Source organism: Pseudorca crassidens, chromosome 11, assembly GCF_039906515.1.
Source record: "Pseudorca crassidens isolate mPseCra1 chromosome 11, mPseCra1.hap1, whole genome shotgun sequence".
Lineage (NCBI taxonomy): Eukaryota > Metazoa > Chordata > Mammalia > Artiodactyla > Delphinidae > Pseudorca > Pseudorca crassidens.
The window spans coordinates 55,699,963-55,718,895 of NC_090306.1; the positions used below are offsets into that span (position 1 = coordinate 55,699,963).

The 18,933-nt window shown below is 38.7% G+C and overlaps 1 long non-coding RNA gene across 4 annotated transcripts in view; it reads right to left on the minus strand.

Moving 5' to 3' along the window:
• The window catches only part of LOC137202165 (uncharacterized), a 274,436-nt gene that overhangs the window by 143,040 nt on the left and 112,463 nt on the right, over nucleotides 1-18,933 (minus strand). For 3 of the 4 annotated variants that reach the window (XR_010932477.1, XR_010932474.1, XR_010932475.1), the window contains exon 4: nucleotides 15,351-15,509. The exons of the other annotated variant lie outside the window; for it this stretch is intronic. This is a non-coding gene — a long non-coding RNA (uncharacterized lncRNA). The remainder of the gene's footprint in view (nucleotides 1-15,350; nucleotides 15,510-18,933) is intronic. 4 annotated transcript variants of the gene reach the window in all.

The window sequence follows — 18,933 nt, forward strand, 5'->3', positions numbered from 1 at the left end:
GCAAGATTGAATTTGATTTTTCTGTCATTTAAAACCACAACTGATGGTTAGAAACTTTAATAAAACATTATATATATAATTTTAAATACTTGGCTGCTCAGTGGAAATGGTGCGGTGCATGGGGCAGGAAAACTTTTTGAGCTGGGGTTGTACCCAAGGGACATTTGTGCTTTATTTGGTGAGCGTGTAAATTATTTCATCCTTTGACCAGGACACTGCCACTGTCATGGAATTTATTCAGTGCCACAAAGCCTCCAGTGGGAACCCAGCATTTTCCCTCAAGGAGATAGGACTATCTGATAAATCTCCAAGAAATGTATTGACTGAGGAGCAAAAAAGAATTAGAGGAAAGGCTAGCAAGGTCACTAGGTAATCTTGGACAAAGCTACTGGAGAAAGTGAAAAGGGAGGACCATGGGGCATTTAGGAAAGGGACCAGGGCAAGAGGAAGCTGGTCAAAAATGTAGGGAAGTGATAAGGTATAAAACACTTACCGGATTACATTCCCTAGAGTTCCTTGGGCTTCCTTTACAAAAGTGGCAATGGCTAGCACCATACTTATAAATTACTCCTCTCTACTTCGTACAGACTTTTTTTGTTGTTGTTGGAATAAAGGAAATTAACAATAAAGAAATCAAAAAAGAAAATATGATTAAGATAGTAAACGAAATCATTTTCTTTTCATCATTCCGTACGTACCCTTCATATCTGGTAGAAAAGATTATATTGGCATTAGGCTGTGTTATGCTAAAGTAATGAAGAGTGAAAGTTTCATAATAGTCAACTCAATCATCTCTTCATCACTTTACATTTCAACGTTTGACCTAAGGAGAGCCCTTTCCAGGGTCATATTAAGAATATTTAAAAGAAACAGGAAAGTCCACCAGTAAGATAGCTTCTCCAGTAGAATAGTTAACTATCCACTCAGGAGTCTACATTTTCAGCAGCGATTTAACACTTTGCCTAAATTTTTCAACATCTCACTAGTTCTTTCTTCTTAACTAGTAAAGAAATGACTTATATGTTGGGTGGGTCCTTTTGTATTATGCTTATAAAATAACATTTGACTACATATTTTATACTAATTCTATCAATGGGCTATAGTAATAGGCAAAATAAACCCCAGAGGAGCATGTTTTTTAAAATATAAACAAGTAAATGAAGAGCCTATGAAGATATTAACAGCTTTCCTTGATCACTAGTTTCTAAGCACTATTCAAAGTTCTTTAGGGACCATAATTAATGTAGTCTATAGAGTTACTGTTACTTGTATTTGGCAAGATTCTCCATGTCAATTGTGCAGTGTGAGGCTGAACAAAACAGAGAACTAAAGGGAAAAGATTTGGCAAAACATCTTGGTCTTAACCTTCACTTATATGACTAGGGAGGTATAAGGGACAGCCATCACAGAGAATAAAAATAAGAGGTGGCGTTTTGGAAGAAATCCAAGTTCTCTCTTATTTAAGGGAGTCAATTCAATTTACCTTGAAACACAATTATGTACACTGGAGGTAAAAACATTAAAGGATCAGGTATTTGATCAAATTTTAGGGGAAAATTTAAGATTCCAAACATGGCACTACTTATAAATACACAATATGTGTGTTCATACATACAAACATGTTCGGAACATTCTGATGAAGAAAAAATGTTGTTTATACTTTTTAGATCAGTTCCAAAATTCACTTAGGAAAAGTCTTAAAAGCTCTTAGAGATGAAAACTCTAATAAATGAAGCCTAATTTTCATGAATACCTGTACTCAAGGGCTATTTGACCTGAATTACACAGCACGTTTCGAGTTTTGTAACTCTTAGAGTGCATATAATTTTTAATTGACTTTTCTTTGGCAATATCAGTATGTATGTATTATATTCACGGGACTCCCTCTACTGTATAACTTAACACATGAAAATTCTTGTTTTACTCTTTACCAGGGTTTCCTTGCACCTTGATGGATAAGGTGTCTAATTATGCAGTACTGCAGAAGGCTGTGGATCAAATCAGATGATTTTTTGTTGAAAATGAGGTCATGTTGGGTTGTGTGATATAGCTAAATAATCACTTAACTATTTTTCCAAGCAAACACAGAGTAACTAGGTTTAGTAACATGGCTTCCTCCCTAAGATCCATAACTCAGACATGGTGGTTTGGGAACAATATGGGTAGAAATTGTGTATGTTTTTCTTGGACGTTCAAATGAATGCCACTTTCTAACTAGACTACATTTTAGATATAATTTAATTTACTCTAATTTTTACTTTATGTGACATTGCCTGGGAGAACATTTTCCAAATAATCATCTAAAATATTGTGGTCCCTAAATTTATCACTCAAGTAATATGTCATGTTATTACAGATAAACAATGAATCGAGGAGTTTGGGATAATAATTTATACAATGATATCCATAAACATCCATTAGAGTATTTTGATAGTAGATTTCCAGATATTTCATGGAAGTATTGATTTCAAATATATTGTCACCATACCGCCAAAAATCATTGAAATGTTCTAGTTCTAATGCTCTCTCAGTTTCAAATGCTTGTGTTTCTTGTGTACCTAGAAGACCTAGTTTGGTGTTCGGGAAATATTAGACTCATTGCTGTACCCAGGTCCATTTTTTTGAAATTTGTTAAATAATAAACTTAGATCAGCTTTATGTTCAAACAGTGCCTAATTTTTCACATTTCAAGGTGTAGACTTAGGCACAAATTCTTAGACTATAGGTATAAGATCATTCCACTGAAGAATAAGGACTCTTTTACTAAGACTATCATTCCTTCCAAGGTACTAAAATTTACTATACATTTCACATTGTTGGGTTGGTCACACAAAATCCTTTCATATTTTAGCTTTGGGCCACTAGATATTTTTTCCATTCCACTTTTATGCCTCAAAAGGGTACTATGTAGTGTACCATGATAAAATTTCCATATTCATCTTACGTTTACTACCAGTATGACTTCAAAACTATGATACTATCAAATTGTAATGACTGTGAAATTAAGATGCCTTTTAGGGCATCCGTGAACAGCTGTATTGAATAGCCTGACATCTGTGAAATCAAAAGTGTATTTTGAATTCAACTTTCAAACCACAGAATTCAAGTAAGCAAAAACTGACCATGTGTTAAAAACACCTGAAACTCTTCCTCTTATAGCTGTTTATCTACATTTTAAAAACTCTGTTTACATTGTAGTAACAGCTGTGTTTAAAAGGGACATGACAGAGCAGACTAATTTATAATGCAAAACTCTATTCTAAAAAAAAAAACTTATGCTTGAAAAAACACTTCAAAAGAGGGCAAAAATGATTAAAATAGACACAACCATTTGTTTAAACTATGACTTTCTCTAGAAAAAACAGCCTAATGTAAACTGGCCTATGCATGTTTCAAGCAGCTGTTCTGTATAATGCCTCTACAAAACCTTTCTCTTTGGGGGGCGGGCGGAAAGAAAATGAGCAACTGACCATATCAAAAGGTCACTGGCATTTAAGAAACAGCACAAATCTAAGGATGGAATACAAAATAGTTTTCAAGTATGCCAAGTTAGTTAAATTAAAGGCTGAGGAGACAGAGCCAGTGAACAGCACCGTAGTCAGCGATCTTATGACTGAAAAGTCACCTTTGACCAGCATTCATTCATTGTATTTGTATAGAATAACGGCAAAACTTTTCCATAAGGAAAAAGAGTCCAAACAAATGTTTTGTCCGTGTTTTACCATGTATTAGCTAATGTTTCTTTTCACTCTCTCTTTTTTCAATCATTGTTTGGGCACCGCATAGACATGATCCTAGGGCCTCTTTTTCACCATTTCAACTGATTTTTCTTGGTGTCTGATGCTGTTGACCACTTTCACTTTTACAAAATCCTCTCTTTCTTTGGTTCCCATGATGCCATTCTGTCCTCATATCTCTTGATCATTTCTAAGGATCTAATGGAGCACCTTTTCCTCTGCTTGTTTCCTAAACGTTCCCTTGAGTGCCATCTGCATCGTCCTTCTCTTCTCAGATGAAGGACAGTGGTCTCAGGTAGCTGAAAGAAGCAAGGAAGCAGAGTTTCCCACATCTCAGCCTGGCCACGTGCTCAGATTGTCAGGAATTAGCTGAGAGGGTCACACCTGAACGGACCTGACTGGACAAAAGACAAGGACCACACAGAAAAAAGGATGCTTCGTCAGATCCCAGCACGGAGAGCTGATAACACCAGAACCTGGTTTCCGCACTCACACATGTCAATCTTGGAAATGTAGGCACAACCCCAAAGAAAGGGGCATGGAATTCCAAATAGATGAAGATAAAGTTCCCGCTGCCCAACAAAATAAGGGCCCCAGATAGAAATTAAATTCAGTTAAAGAAACATGAGAACAGTTCCATTTCACACGTATGATTTTGTTGAATGATATTCCAGCAGTTCCCAGCACAGTGCCTGCAATATGGTTGGAGTTCAAAAAACTGTGGTTTCCTCTTCGTATTGGAGGATCACAAAATTCTCATTATCTGGTGAGTTACACTGGGTGAACTTTAATTCATTTATCCATTTACCCTTGTAACAAAGATATTTTGAATACCTACTCTGTGCCAGGCAATATTCTAGGCGCTGAAAACACTATAATGTAAATGAAGTTCCAGCCCCTTAGAGACAAAGACAGTGGAAAAAGAAGAAAGAGGGAAGAAAGGAAAGAAGGAAGGAAGGAAGGGAGGAGGAATGACAAATGTAAGAGAATAAAACAAAGCAGAGTATTAGAGTTCGGGGTTGGTCCACTCTCCTGGTCAGAGTGCTCAAGAAGGCCTCTCTGAGTAGATGAGACTAACATTGTGCCTTGGAAATTTGTGGCAAGAACACTCCAGGCTGGGGAGCCAGCAGGGCACAAGCCGTTGAGTAGTCTTCCAAATCAGTTATTCTCTAAACTTACAACTCAAATTAGCATGTAATGGAAGAAGTCTGTAATCTTAATGTGAATCTTAGCCATTCCTTCAGTTTCATTTATATAACAGCCAAAATATATTTTGGAAAAATAAATCAAGATGAAAGTAAGGATTTGCTGTTATTAATGTGCATTCGTTAAATTACTTTCATTCAAATAGGAAAGAATAAGCTATATAACTTATATTTGTGTCTATGTCTCTATTTGCATATACCTATATTTGTATCATCTGTATCTCTATTTACATTTGAAATATGCTATATACTCTGGTTATACCCATACCTGCATCTATCTATCCATCTATCTACCTATCTATCATCTATCAATGTGCTCCTGGCTATGTGACCTGATTATTTTACTACTAAGGCCTCACAGCTGATTAACTTATTTCTGAAATAAGCAAACTGTCTTCCTGAGAAACTCCTCAGAAGTAGAATATATAACTGTGTATCTATACCACGTGTATCCTGTATCTGTATCTGGCTATGCTTATAATTGTGTTATGTATACATAAGACTTCAGTTTAAGCACTCCCAGGTTATACCTTTACAGACCAACTGGATCAAATATCTACAGCAAGAAGATGACTCTACTCATAAAACACCAATTGCGGGGATTATTTTGTTACTATCTTCTAACGAGATGTCGAAAAGAGGTTCCCAAAAGATAAATTATTAATTCTAAATAGCATACAAAATCATACTTTATTATTTGAAAAAATGTAAAAATATCACCACTGCTTTATCCTTAAGGTTTCCCCTTGGAAAGAGCCACCCCCGCTCCCCAAACAGAAATTGAAGATGTGTTACCAATGCCAATGCAGTCACCTCCAGGGTAGCTGACATATCCACGGCATTTTTTCAAAGCTATGATACATAAATTTTATTTTAAAAGAGTTGCAAACAAAAAGAAACACACTGGCTTTGTCTATATTCAGGGTCCTACAGTTCTTTTTAAAGTACAGTGTTATGATGCTTTATAAAAAGAGGTCCTGCATTTTCTGATGCCTGGTAAGACTGATATTTATCACTTACAACTCCCTCACACTCTTGATTTTATGATGGAATCATAAAATTGTGGGTAATTTTTTTTTTTTTTTTGCGGTACGCGGGCCTCTCACTGCTGTGGCCTCTCCCGTTGCGGAGCACAGGCTCCGGACGCGCAGGCTCAGCGGCCATGGCTCACGGGCCCAGCCGCTCCACGGCATGTGGGATCTTCCCAGACCGGGGCACGAACCCGCGTTCCCTGCATCGGCAGGCAGACTGTCAACCACTGCGCCACCAGGGAAGCCCGCGGGTAATTTTTTAAATGACTGCATCAATTATAATAAAAATATATGCTTTAAAGCCCTCAAAAGTAGGATAGTTACAATCAGTCATCCTACACTAAAGGAGTCATTTGAAATGAGTCTTATTTAATTAGGACGACTGCATGCCTGACTTGCGGGGGACAGTCCCAGTTTATGTCTACTCTCCTGATGTAAGAACAGTGCCCACACTGACTCTCAAGAAAGTCTTGGGCTTCCCTGGTGGCGCAGTGGTTGAGAGTCCGCCTGCCAATGCAGGGAACGCAGGTTCATGCCCCGGTCCAGGGGTGTCCCACGTGTCCGCGGAGCGGCTGGGCCCGTGAGCCATGGCCGCCGAGCCTGCACGTCCGGAGCCTGTGCTCCGCGGCGGGAGAGGCCACAACAGTGAGGGGCACGTGTACCGCAAAAAAAAAAAAAAAAAAAAGTCCTAGTAAACTACAGTTATTCGATGTAAAATCAATTGCAGAATGGTTATAGTGAAGAAATTTTATAAATCTAGTGTTTGGTCCGGGACAGGAAATACCACCTGTCACTAAAATCTGGAAAATACAGTTGTCACAGTATATAATATTCAATTATTTAAGTAATTTTCCTCCTCTGGGAGCCAAAGAATCAAAGAGTGACTAAAAAGGGCTGTAGCACAGAGGTAGCTTGGCTGCCATGCCAGCACTAGTATAATAGCATAGACACACAAATACAGGACAGTGTTTACAAGTTTATTCTCCTTCAGTCATAAAATTAATGAAATTGACATTTGTAAATGTATTTCCCTGACTACATTTTACTTCTATGAACTAGCAAAAATTTGGAAGTTTATGGCAACTAATCATTTCCACTTTATCTAATACTTGCAGGGGAAAAGTTATTAAAGTTGAAGTCTTCTCAAGGGATGTGCCAGTCCCATCCACTCATCTTTTCTATGCCGTATAGCATTACTATAGTAAGTGTTCAATTGTATAGGAGAAGATATTTAAATCATTTTACATTTTCTAATATTTTCCAGTTCTACGCTTTCCCAGATATAGTAGATTTGCTTTTTAGAACAGCATTTGCATTTGACATAATAAGGGGTTTGGCATTTTTAAAAGATGGGAGGGGGGCAGATCATTTCTGGAAAATAATTGAACTAGCTTTATGACTACAGAACTTCTTAGAACCTTTAATATTCTGATATACATGGTGACTCTAAGAGACAAGTATTGCACGAGGCATTTCTCAAACATGTTTGCCCGCTGAGCTCTCTTTTCCCATAGCATCCTGCTGGTCTAATGTCTGTGCAACATATTATGGGAAATATGTCTTCTTAGAATAATGTCTTATTCTTCACAAATCTACATGGAAAAAAAAATCGAATTCCTCTGTTAAAGGTTTTAAAACTACTTAAAGATGCAGTAATGAAAAAAAAGATGATAAGAAAATGCACCTACATTTATTTATTTATTTATTTATTCTACAAATGAGTGAGTATCTACTACGTGCTGGGCACTTTTCCAGGCAACAGTATTGCTGCAATACAAGCCATGCAAAGTCCTGGTTCTCAGGGAGGAAACATTCTAGTGGGAAATACACAATAAGCACATGTATGAATATATATGTATCCATGAGTGATGGTGTTAGGGTGCTAATATTGTGAGACTTTGTTCTTTCTGCTTTTGAATTTTCTCTACTATGGGTATAGTACATATATAAATTCAATGTGATTATAATCAACATCCAAAAGGATTTTTTGTGAAACTTAACAAACTGGTTAAGGGCCTAGAAGCACAAAAAGCCAAGAAGAGTCACAATGATTTTTAAGACTAAGGAATTTTCCCTAAAATATTAAGGAGCTATAAAGTTATTAGCACAGGGATAGACAAACTAATGGATCAAAATAAGAAGTCCATAATCAAAAACCTACATGGAAACTTGATGAGTGTAGAAATGGTACTGATGATCAATGAAAGTGATGGATTACTCATCAAATAGTGTTGGAACAACTGGCCTTCCAAATGGAAAAATGACATTTTTTTGCCTCACACCATACTTAAAAAAGAAATTTAATGTGGAATAAAGAACTAAACTTGAAATTGAAAAAGACACAAATAAATGGAAAGCTATTCCTTGTTCCTGGTTTGGAATAATTAATATTGTTAAAATGTTTATATTGCCCAAAACAATCTACAGACTTAATGCAAACCCTGTCAAAATTTGAATGGCATATTTCAAAGAACTAGAAAAAATAATTCTAAAATTTGTATAGAACCACAAAAGATCTTGAATAGCCAAAACAATCTTGAAAAAGGAAAACAAAGCTGGAGGTCTCATGCTCCCTGATTTCAAACTATACTACACAAAGCTATAGTAATCCAAACGGTATGCTGTTAGCACAAAAACAGACCCACAGATCAATGGAGCAGAATTGAGAGCCCTGAAATAAACCCACAAACATATGGACAATTAATTTACAATAAAGGGGCAACAAATACACAATGGAGAAAGGATAATCTCTTCAATAAATAGCACTGGGGAAACTGGACAGCCACATGCAGAAGAATGAAACTAGACTACTATCTTACATCATACGCAAAAATTAACTCAAAATGGATTAAAGACTTGACTGTAAGACCTGAAACCATAAAATTCCTAGAAGAACACAGAGGTGGTAATCTCATTGACATTGGTGTTAGTGATAGTTTTGAGGATCTGACTCCAAAGGGAAACAAAAGCAAAAATAAACAAACAGGACTTAAACTAAAAACTTCTACACGGTGAAACAAACCATCATCAAAACAAAAAGGCAACCTACTGAATGGGAAAAGATATTTACAAATCATATATCTGATAAAGTGTTAATACCCAAAATATACCAAGAGCTCATACAACTCAACAACAATAAAACAACCCGATTTAAAAATGGGCAGAGGATCTAAATAGATAATTTTCCAAAGAAGACATACAGATGGTCAATAGGCACAAGAAAATATGCTCAACATCACTAATTATTAGGGAAATGCAAATCAAAAGACATATCCCCTGACAATTGTTAGAATGGTTATTATGAAAAGACAAGGAATAACAAATGTTGGGGCAGATGTGGAGAAAAGGGAGGCCTTGTACTCTGTTGGTGGGACCATAAATTTGTTTAGTCACTATGGAAAAACAGTATGATGATTCCTCAAAAATTTAAGAATAGAACTACCATATGACCCAGCTATTACACTTCTTAGTATCTATCCGAAGAACACAAAAATACTTAATTCAAAAAGATATGTGCACTCCTATGTTCACTGTGGCATATTTATAGTAGCCAAGATATGGAAACAACCTGTGTGTCCATCGATGGATGAATGGATAAAGATATTCAATGGAATGCTGCTCAGCCATAAAAAAAGAATGAAATCCTGCCGTTTGTGACAACATGGATGAAACTTGAAGGTATTATGCTAAGTGAACTAAGTCAGGTGGAGACAGAAAAAAATACCACGTGATTTCACTCATATGTGGAATCTAAACAACAAAACAAAAAATAAATAAAACAAAAACAAACTTATAGATACAGAGAACATATTGGAGGTTACCAGAGGATAAGGGGGTTTGGGGATGGGTTAAATGAGTGAAGGTGATCAACCATATGAAATTTTTAATTTCAAAATTAAGTTATTTAATTAGTAAAAAAAAAAAAAAGAAGAAGAACTGAACATATACAGTACATATCTACATATAGGTATAAAGCTACATGGCTCCAGGCAGTTATGGAAGTGAAATTCACATCAATCTCTTCCCACAGTATCGATGCATTTAAAGTTCTTACAAGCATGAACCTTTAAAATGTTTGAATATTCACAAACTAAATTCCATCTTGTAAACCACAAGAATCATAAACAGGCCCCTGCCCACCCTTGTATAACAGAATTATTCTATAAGAAAATTCTAGGTCCACTGAGCACCCTGTTAGGAAGGGGCCATCTACAGAGTGGAAATTGCCAACGATTTAGAATCCAGAGTACTGAGTTCAATTCTAGTCTCACCATTCCCTAAGGGTGTGATCCCAGGCCAGTAATTTGACCTGTGTGAGTCTGTTTCCTCGTCTATAAAATGATGATAATGATAGTATCATCTCACTGAATTATCATGAGGATTAAAGAAAAATATACAGGAAAGTGCTTTGTAAGTCTTAAACTCGTTTTGCCAAAAATAGTAACTCATTTCTGTACCAGTGGAAGGCAAAAGATGCTTACCACATGAAACTTGCCTTAAGGGAATAAGTGAAGTGCTCTGGTGGAAGAGGCAGGATTAACACTGGAAGCAATACCATGCATCAAGAAAAAGAAAGAAAGGAAGAAAACCCCAAAGAAACACAGGTTGAATTATGTAGCTGAGACTCTCAGGACTGTAGGGAGCTTCAGTGAGTGTCAGGCTCTAGGATGATGAATGACTTTCACTAGGCCTGAGGCATGCTGTTTAGATCAGTGGAGGGTGTGAAGACGGTGTTCTAGGTAAGGAGAAGAGAATGCCGTCTACTTGCAAAATAGCAATGATAGGCTTAATTTATCCAACATGGTCAGGATCTTTTCACCGTAGGGCCAGTCATGGTTCTTATTAAGCAGGGAAGGCTTACTTGCTCCTGTAGGTTAACCTAACTTTAAAATTACGAAAAAAGGACTTGGGAAACAGCAAGGACTGATACTTACAGGGTGGCAACAATGTTTCACTAGTTATCATCCAGGTGCCGTGATCTGGCCCTTAGCAGCTATTTTATTAGGTTCCCAGCATCTTGTCATAGATCCTTGTCCATAGCTATTTGATGACTCTGAAGGATGACGGTGAGAAATCTCATCTTTGCTTTGTAGACACCCCAGAACTTAAATTTACTGCTTCTAAATCTGACCCACGAATGGACCAACAAAGGTGTGAAGATATTTTTCTTGAATCAGCACAGCTTACTAGACCCTGAGACAGATATCTTGTCTCAAATTTCTTCTACTTTATTTGCTGTCTGTTGTTTTAAACGATTCTCTTTGATTCTTTGTTTTGATCTACACAAAATGTTAGGTTGAAATAACTACTTGTTGTTCCCACTGGATCCAGCTCAGGAGTAATGTGGACCAAGGATCCATAATACAAGGCCGTGTGGCTAAAAAGTTTTGAGGTTTCAATAACATGAAAACTATTAACGCTGAGATTCCTGTTTAGAGTGAAATGTGTTGTCATTGCACCCCGTTTAATGTCATCATTAAGCGGTGATGTGATCTTTGTTTCTACATAAGCAGTCGCTGCTTGGCTCAGGATAAGACAATCTTGAAACTTAAGATAACTGATGCTCAAATAAAATCAATCCTATTGATAGGTTTAGAAACAAAAAAGCCTCACATTTATAGTACTGCCTTCTTTTTGCTACGGGAAGGGAGAAGGGATCGTTTTTTGTGGAGGCAAGGCTAGTATCTCAGGGAAATAAGAAACTAATAACAGATGTAAAGTCAAGGTGAGAAATGGCACACACTTCTCCCTCCTTCCTGCTTCCCACTTCAAGTTACATTCCATCTGGAAGACTTTAGACCTTTCCCCAACATTTAGTGACTGAAAATTAACCTGGAAATTTTGGTCTGCTTGCCCTCTGGTTGGGGCACTAAGAATTAAGCCTTTCTTAGTAAGTTCCTGTGATTTACTTATATAGTTAAAACTAACCATAATTCACGCACCTCACAGTACATTATAACGTCAAAATACATCACCTCATTCAAATGTACACTTGAAAAATGATGCTGCCTACCTCACCTCACTTCTACCACCCACCCAGTTAGTTTCCCTTCCTTCTGCCTCATCCAGTCTTTCCAAGCTGAGACCAGCCTGACCCTACTTTCCAGGACACCCTCAGGTTCTCTTTCATTGGAAAGTATCTCAACATGCCTTGCTCCACTCACAGGGCCCGGTGGCAGACTCTGTCCCACCATATTGCTCCTAAACTCACGTTTGCCATCAATCATACCTGAGACCTGAGACCATGGCCCCTGGTCGTCCACAACGTCCCCCAGCACAACTCATCCCACCCCAATTCTTCAGGCGATCTCACGCTCCCCTTCAGGCTATCGAACTGGGACTCTTCCTTTGACTCTGTTTTGAAATGTCCAGCCGGTTGCCCTGCTTACTTCCCTGAGACCTGGGACATGATCCTAAACTCCAAGCTGGCTCCAGAGCCCCTGTGCTGTACTGTGTTCCTGAAGGCCCTCTCAGGAGGACCAAGAGTCTCACCCCAGGGTCTCAGCCCGGCTATAGGGGATGTGAACCAGCAGTGTAGCTTTCCTGCTTGCCTAGGTGTTGTCCCAAGACTCTTGGTTACTCTGCCCCACACCACAGCCTTTAGAACCTCATCTTGAACTGTGCTTTCTCACTCCTCTCCCTTCCCACCCACCTCACACATCCCCTGGGCTCACGAGCTCCAGGATTAAGACTGAGCCTGGTGTGCCCCTCAGGTACAGTTTCCACAAATGACCATCCTTCCTAACGGATGAGTGTGATGCCAAGCTCTGACACTGTCCCTATTTCCTCTGCCTTGCATTGCAACAGGTGTGGCAGCATACCGCGTTCAACACGGACCCAACAGAAAGGAACAGTGGCAGCTGTCACAGGCCAGGCATTGTCCTAGTTGATGAAGAGATGAAAAAGGCAAATCCCAGCATCAAGAGGTCTACAGCCCTCACCCGTCTCTACTAATGCTCATGTTCTGATCTATAACTTGTGAAGCACCTCCCTCACTGGACCACATCCTGTGTGTTATACAGAAAGACTAAAAACAGGGTCCAACCAAATTGGACTTCTAGCCAAGTGTTACCTTAAGAAATATTTTAATTATTCTATAGTTCATTTGTCATTAAAATTGGAGATATCACATAGGATTGCCTGGATAATGCAACACAGAAACAAAGGGGAAAGTATGTGTTCAGAGGCTACATGAGAACGGCCATCCTCATACTTCCAAGTTCACAGATCTGGATCATTGATTCTCAACAGAGGTGGTACCTCCCCCTAGAGGGCATTTTGGAAATCTGTGGAGGTATTTTTTGTTTTCACAATGATTAGGGTATACTTCTAGCAGTTGATGAAGCAGGCATGCTAGAGGTCTCCCAGGGCAGGGGACAGTCTGCTCAATGAAGAAGCTGAGCTTTGTACAGCTTTTAAATATCCCAGCAAATAGTCAAATAAGTGAGTAATTTGTTTATAATTATCTCAGCCTGGAACCTAATGCTACTTTATATAGAGAATTTTTGAACAGTTTTAATAGACACTGACTTTCCAGCAAAGCAACAGACCATCTAAATCAAAGGAAGAAGGTCCTTTGTTTGGTTCAGAAGGTTAGTAAGTGTTGTTTGTCGTTTTGAGAAGTCGTGTCACCAATCACAATGCTGTTCAAGGTCTTCAACAGCCCATACAACAAACCTGTTTCAGTCTACATCTGTAGATGTCACCAAAAATTGTAATAAAAGATATCTGAGATGTATTTTTAATGAATTTAACATTCAAACATTATATGAGCAGAGACACGCAAAACATAGAGATCAGATTGAGGTCCATTAAAAAAAGGGCTGGTTTATAATATTTCATATTCAAAAATTTGGAGGCAATATAATAAGAAATCTATGTTGTGAAAATTATGTTTTGGAAGTACTTGCTAATTTGGGCGGGGGGTGTTTGATGTTTTTCAGTCTGACTCTGACCTTGTCCCCAGAGGTGTACCACCACACAACTTCTCAACAACCTCTTGAACTATAGTTCCCTTTCCCAAACCTTCTATTCTGCACCATCCATCAAAAAATACAGCCTCGGGGCTTCCCTGGTGGCGCAGTGGTTGAGAGTCCGCCTGCCGATGCAGGGGACGCGGGTTCGTGCCCCGGTCCGGGAGGATCCCGCATGCCGTGGAGCGGCTGGGCCCGTGAGCCATGGCCGCTGAGCCTGCGCGTCGGGAGCCTGTGCTCCGCAATGGGAGAGGCCGCAACAGTGAGAGGCCCGCGTACCGGAAAAAAAAAAAAAAGAAGAAGAAACAAAATACAGCCTCCAAGGATTTTTAAAATCCTAGAGACTGAATACACGTCTAGTAAGATAGTGTTATTATCCTAATCCTTGTCATAAATTGGGAATCATTTTGATATTATACTTATAAACAGAACCCAGCTCATTTGTAAGAGTATTGGACTTCATTTTCTGCACTTCGACTCTGTATATCTTCTTGACATTTCCCCTTACTTAAATTAAGATTAGTTTTCTTTTTATTATTATATGTAAACACATATACTGTTATTACTCACCCTAACACTAGGTTTATTCGAGTATCCATTTGTACTTTTCCTCCTTAATTTTTCTATATTTCTTGTACAGAATAATAAAAAAAATTATTTTAGAATAATAAAGGGAATTATTATAAAAAGGGAGCTCTGACCTCTGTAAGGTTGTTTTCAACCGCTCTAGAGTCAACAGACTAACAAGTAGTTTTATCCTTGAAAGAGCTTCCTGCAAGGCAAGAGTGAAATTGAGAATATTTTATAGCCAGTCTAGTGCAAACACCAACAGATCAAAATGGACCCCAGCTATAAGCGACAATCCTAGCAGAACCAGTGCCCATCAGCTGAATGTCAGCCCTCTAAAAAAATCCCAGCTCGTGGTTGTGACCCAATTCCAAAATGGCACTATTATGTCCTGTCTCTCCTCCTAGGGCAATGGTGCCTGGGTTTGGTTCAATATATTCCTTATCTGTTATCTAATTTGATCCTTTTTTAAAATCACTATGAAGAGATATTATCTCTACCTTTACAGATGAAGATAGGGAGAAATTAAGAAATCTGTATAAAGTCACAGAGTTAGCAAATAGCAGAACTGGGATTGTAACATAGATACTTCAACTCCCAATACCCATGCTTCCCCATCCACCATCACCCTTTCATGTTCACTTATAAAATTACTACACAATGCACATAGCAGAAAAGCACAGGTGATGGTTGGTTCTGAGCAGTACTTTTCACCAAGACAAGAAACAACAAATGATATAACAATGGGATTAATAACCAGCTGATAACATTTGGACCCTGCTAATGTGGGCCTTATTACAATCCACCAAGCATAAAGAGACATAAAGAGTTTCTTACCGTTTCACACATTCATGTGACCTTCTCTTTTATCATCCTCTTGAGTTATGGTAATTAAGAGGAAACAATACTATTGTGCAGGTACTCATTAAATTCATGGTCTGTGAGCTCCTTGAAGATGGGAAATCTTCACCTCAACTCCAGTGCTGAGCAGAGTACCTACAGCAAAGTAGGTGTTCAGTTAATGTCTCTTGTTACCACTGACTGATGACATAGCATTCTGTAGCAAACCATAGGACAGAAGATGTGTGGTTCTCCCGTTTCTGGTCTCCCTTGCCTTGAAATCTCATAGCCTTGTCCTCATAAACTCCTGGCCAACACATTCACTCACACTCCCAAGAGTTGACTCTTTGGGTTGTTTTTTTGTTTGTTTGTTTTTCCCAAATGTTTTCTTTCTTTTTTTTCCCCCTTTTGTTTTTTCTTTCCTTTTCTTTTTTTCTTTTGACTCCTCCTTGGGTTTCAAAGTGCACTCAGGTGAAGGATTATTTGGGATGTAACTGTGAGGATGAATTGGTAGACAGGTGGGGTATAGAGGCTAAGAGAATAACTGTAAATCCAATAAGGAAGGAAAAGAGTATGCTCTCTATATGAGATTCCAAACTCCATAAATTCTGTAACCTTTCATATGTAGAGAGCATTACTTCTTTTACCAATTTATTGAGAAGCTGGTATGTCCTTGGATAGAAAGGAAAGAGAAATTCATAGCATTGGAGATTTGCTAAAGATTGGTGATAAAGAATTTAAACTTGATTTGAGATGAGAATATAAGCTCCATGAGGGCAAGGACCTGGGTCTTCTTTTAACACTATCTCCCTGTTATCTAGCACATTGCCTGGTACTAATCAACAAGTGTTGATTGAATTAATGAGATCACATAAGATAAAAGTATGACAAGCAGTGAAAGTATTTTCATAAAGGTGTCATAGCTAAATATTAGTGTGCCAGGAGGGAGAGGGTCCATACTCAAAAACAGGCTTGACAATGAAGTATGTAGATCATCAGTGTCATCTCTCTACAATTCCTCTCTCCGGAATCACTTCCTTACTAGTCATACCCTTAATGGTCCTATGCCATTTCAGATGTTTAAAATGTGATTATTCCGGAGATTTTTAAATAATTTAAAGGACAAATGTTTCAACATAGACTGCCACCATTTCTCATTTAATTTCTCAGAAGGGGGGGGGAAATACTGTGTTTTGTAAAGGCAAATTGCTTTAAAAGGAACAATAGGCCCAAACTGGAAATTTTAAATATTGAGTAATAGAAACGAAGGGTTAAATAAAATTATGTCAAAAATATTCTAATTTTAGAAATATATAATATTTATTTGGAGTTATACAAGCTATAAGTTGCAAGCCAAAAAACAGTTGAGCAAAAGTGTCTTTCCAAAGATGACCAGTTTTAAAGGGGCAGAGTATTTCAATTCATCGTGCTGCACTGTGCAACTTCTTCAACAGCCCAGGTTTTCCATATACATCAGCTATAAGTCTAAGGGAAAAAAAAATGTTGATTTGGTGAGTGCTTTACAAAGCCTGTTTTAGTTTGTCTCGTTTTTAAATTTTTGGCTGCATTGGGTCTTTGTGGCTGCGCGCGGGCTTTCTCTAGTTGCAGCGAGCGGGGGCTACTCTTCGTTGCGGTGCACGGGGCTTCTCATTGCGGTGGCTTCTCTTGTTGCGGAGCACGGGCTCTAGGCACGCGGGCTTCAGTAGCTGTGGCTCGCGGGCTCAGTTGTTGTGGCTTGGGGGCTCAAGAACACAGGCTCAGTAGTTGTGGCACACGGGCTTTGTTGCTCAGCGGCATGTGGGATCTTCACCGACCAGGGCTCGAACCTGTGTCCCCTGCATTGACAGGTGGATTCTTAACCAGTGTGCCACCAGGGAACTCCCACAAAGCCTGTTTAATAAGGAAAGGTGACTGTATTAGTTTCCTATGGCTGCTGTAACAAATTACCACAAACTCAGTGACCTAAAATAAGAGAAATTTATTCTCTTTCAGTTCTGGAAGCTGGGAAGCCCAAAATGGTTTTTCTGGGTGGAAACCAAGGTGTCAGCAGGGTTCATGCCCTCTGAAGGCTCTAAGGAAGAATCTGTTTCCTTGCTTTTTCCAGTTTCTGGAATTGCACTCTGCTTTCCTTGGCTCACGACCCCTTCCTCCATCTTCAAAGTCAACAGTCTGGACTTTTGTTTCAGTGGTCACATTACCTTTTCCTTCTTCTTTATAATCAAGTCTCCTCCTTATAAGTATACTTGTGATTGTATTTAGAACCCACCAAGATAATCCCAGATCACCTCCCCATCTCAAGAACCTGAACTTAGATCTGCAAAGTCCCTTTTATCGTACAAGGTACCTCTCACAGTTTCTAGGAATCAGGACCTGGGTATTTTGGGGGGGCCATTATTCAGCCTACCAAAGTGAAAAACATATATTTGAATAGGAGGCCGGTGGTTTAAAGTTCTACTTCCAAATTTGGAATAAGACAGAGGCAATTACTTTCTAAAATATATAGTTTGCATGAAAGAAACAGATAAATGAAGCAAAAGACAGCTGTGGTTACTTTCTATGACAACCTTAAGTCATCACTAGCATATATACCTCATCCTGAAAATGGGCACCAATCTTCCATCATTTCTAACATTGTCAACATAGAAATAATTGCAGCAGGCTTGAGGTGCTGATGTAATCACTAACATAATTGAGGCTGTAACCATTCTTTTCTTTTGCTGTTCTCCAAGATTACTATTTGAGTGGGCTCTCACAATCCAGTGTTTATAGTTTCCTCAGTGATGGAGGGGGAGGATGAAAGGATACACAGGTCCGATTTCTCATCCTCTTCAGCTTGAATATTATGTGATGGTTTTATTTCTCACTCTCTCCCATTTTCAAACACTTTTATTAAACATGAGAGAGTCTGAAGTTAAAACTCTGTTTTTCATTTCAGCCCCTGTTATACAAACCACATTGATGATGGACTCAGTTAACCGAATGGTTAGAAGAAAAGAGATTTTGTGGAACAGTCAGTAATTTCTTGCTGCTTGGAAATTCTGCATAAGAATGATTAAAAATAAACACCGATGCGTACTCAGTAGAAGTGTCATAGATCCTACCAATGATTCTTTTTTTTTTTCTTTGAAGATGTTAGGGGTAGGAGTTTATTTATTTATTTATTTTTGCTGTGTTGCGTCTTCGTTTCTGTGCGAGGGCTTTCTCTAGTTGTGGCAAGCGGGGGCTACTCTTCATCGCGGTGCGCGTGCCTCTCACCATCGCGACCTCTCTTGTTGTGGAGCACAGGCTTCAGACGCGCAGGCTCAGTAGTTGTGGCTCACGGGCCTAGTTGCTCCGCGGCATGTGGCATCTTCCCAGACTAGGGCTCGAACCCGTGTCCCCTGCATCGGCAGGCAGATTCTCAACCACTGCGCCACCAGGGAATCCCCTACCAATGATTCTTGATTCATACTTATGGATGCAGAGATATTCAACTTTTCTCTTTCTAGTTTTATAAGTCCCCAGGGAGAAAATTAAATGGTTATTACTATTTGATGAAAAGTATGATTAGAGCCCTCATTAGCTGAACTCTCCAGCTTAA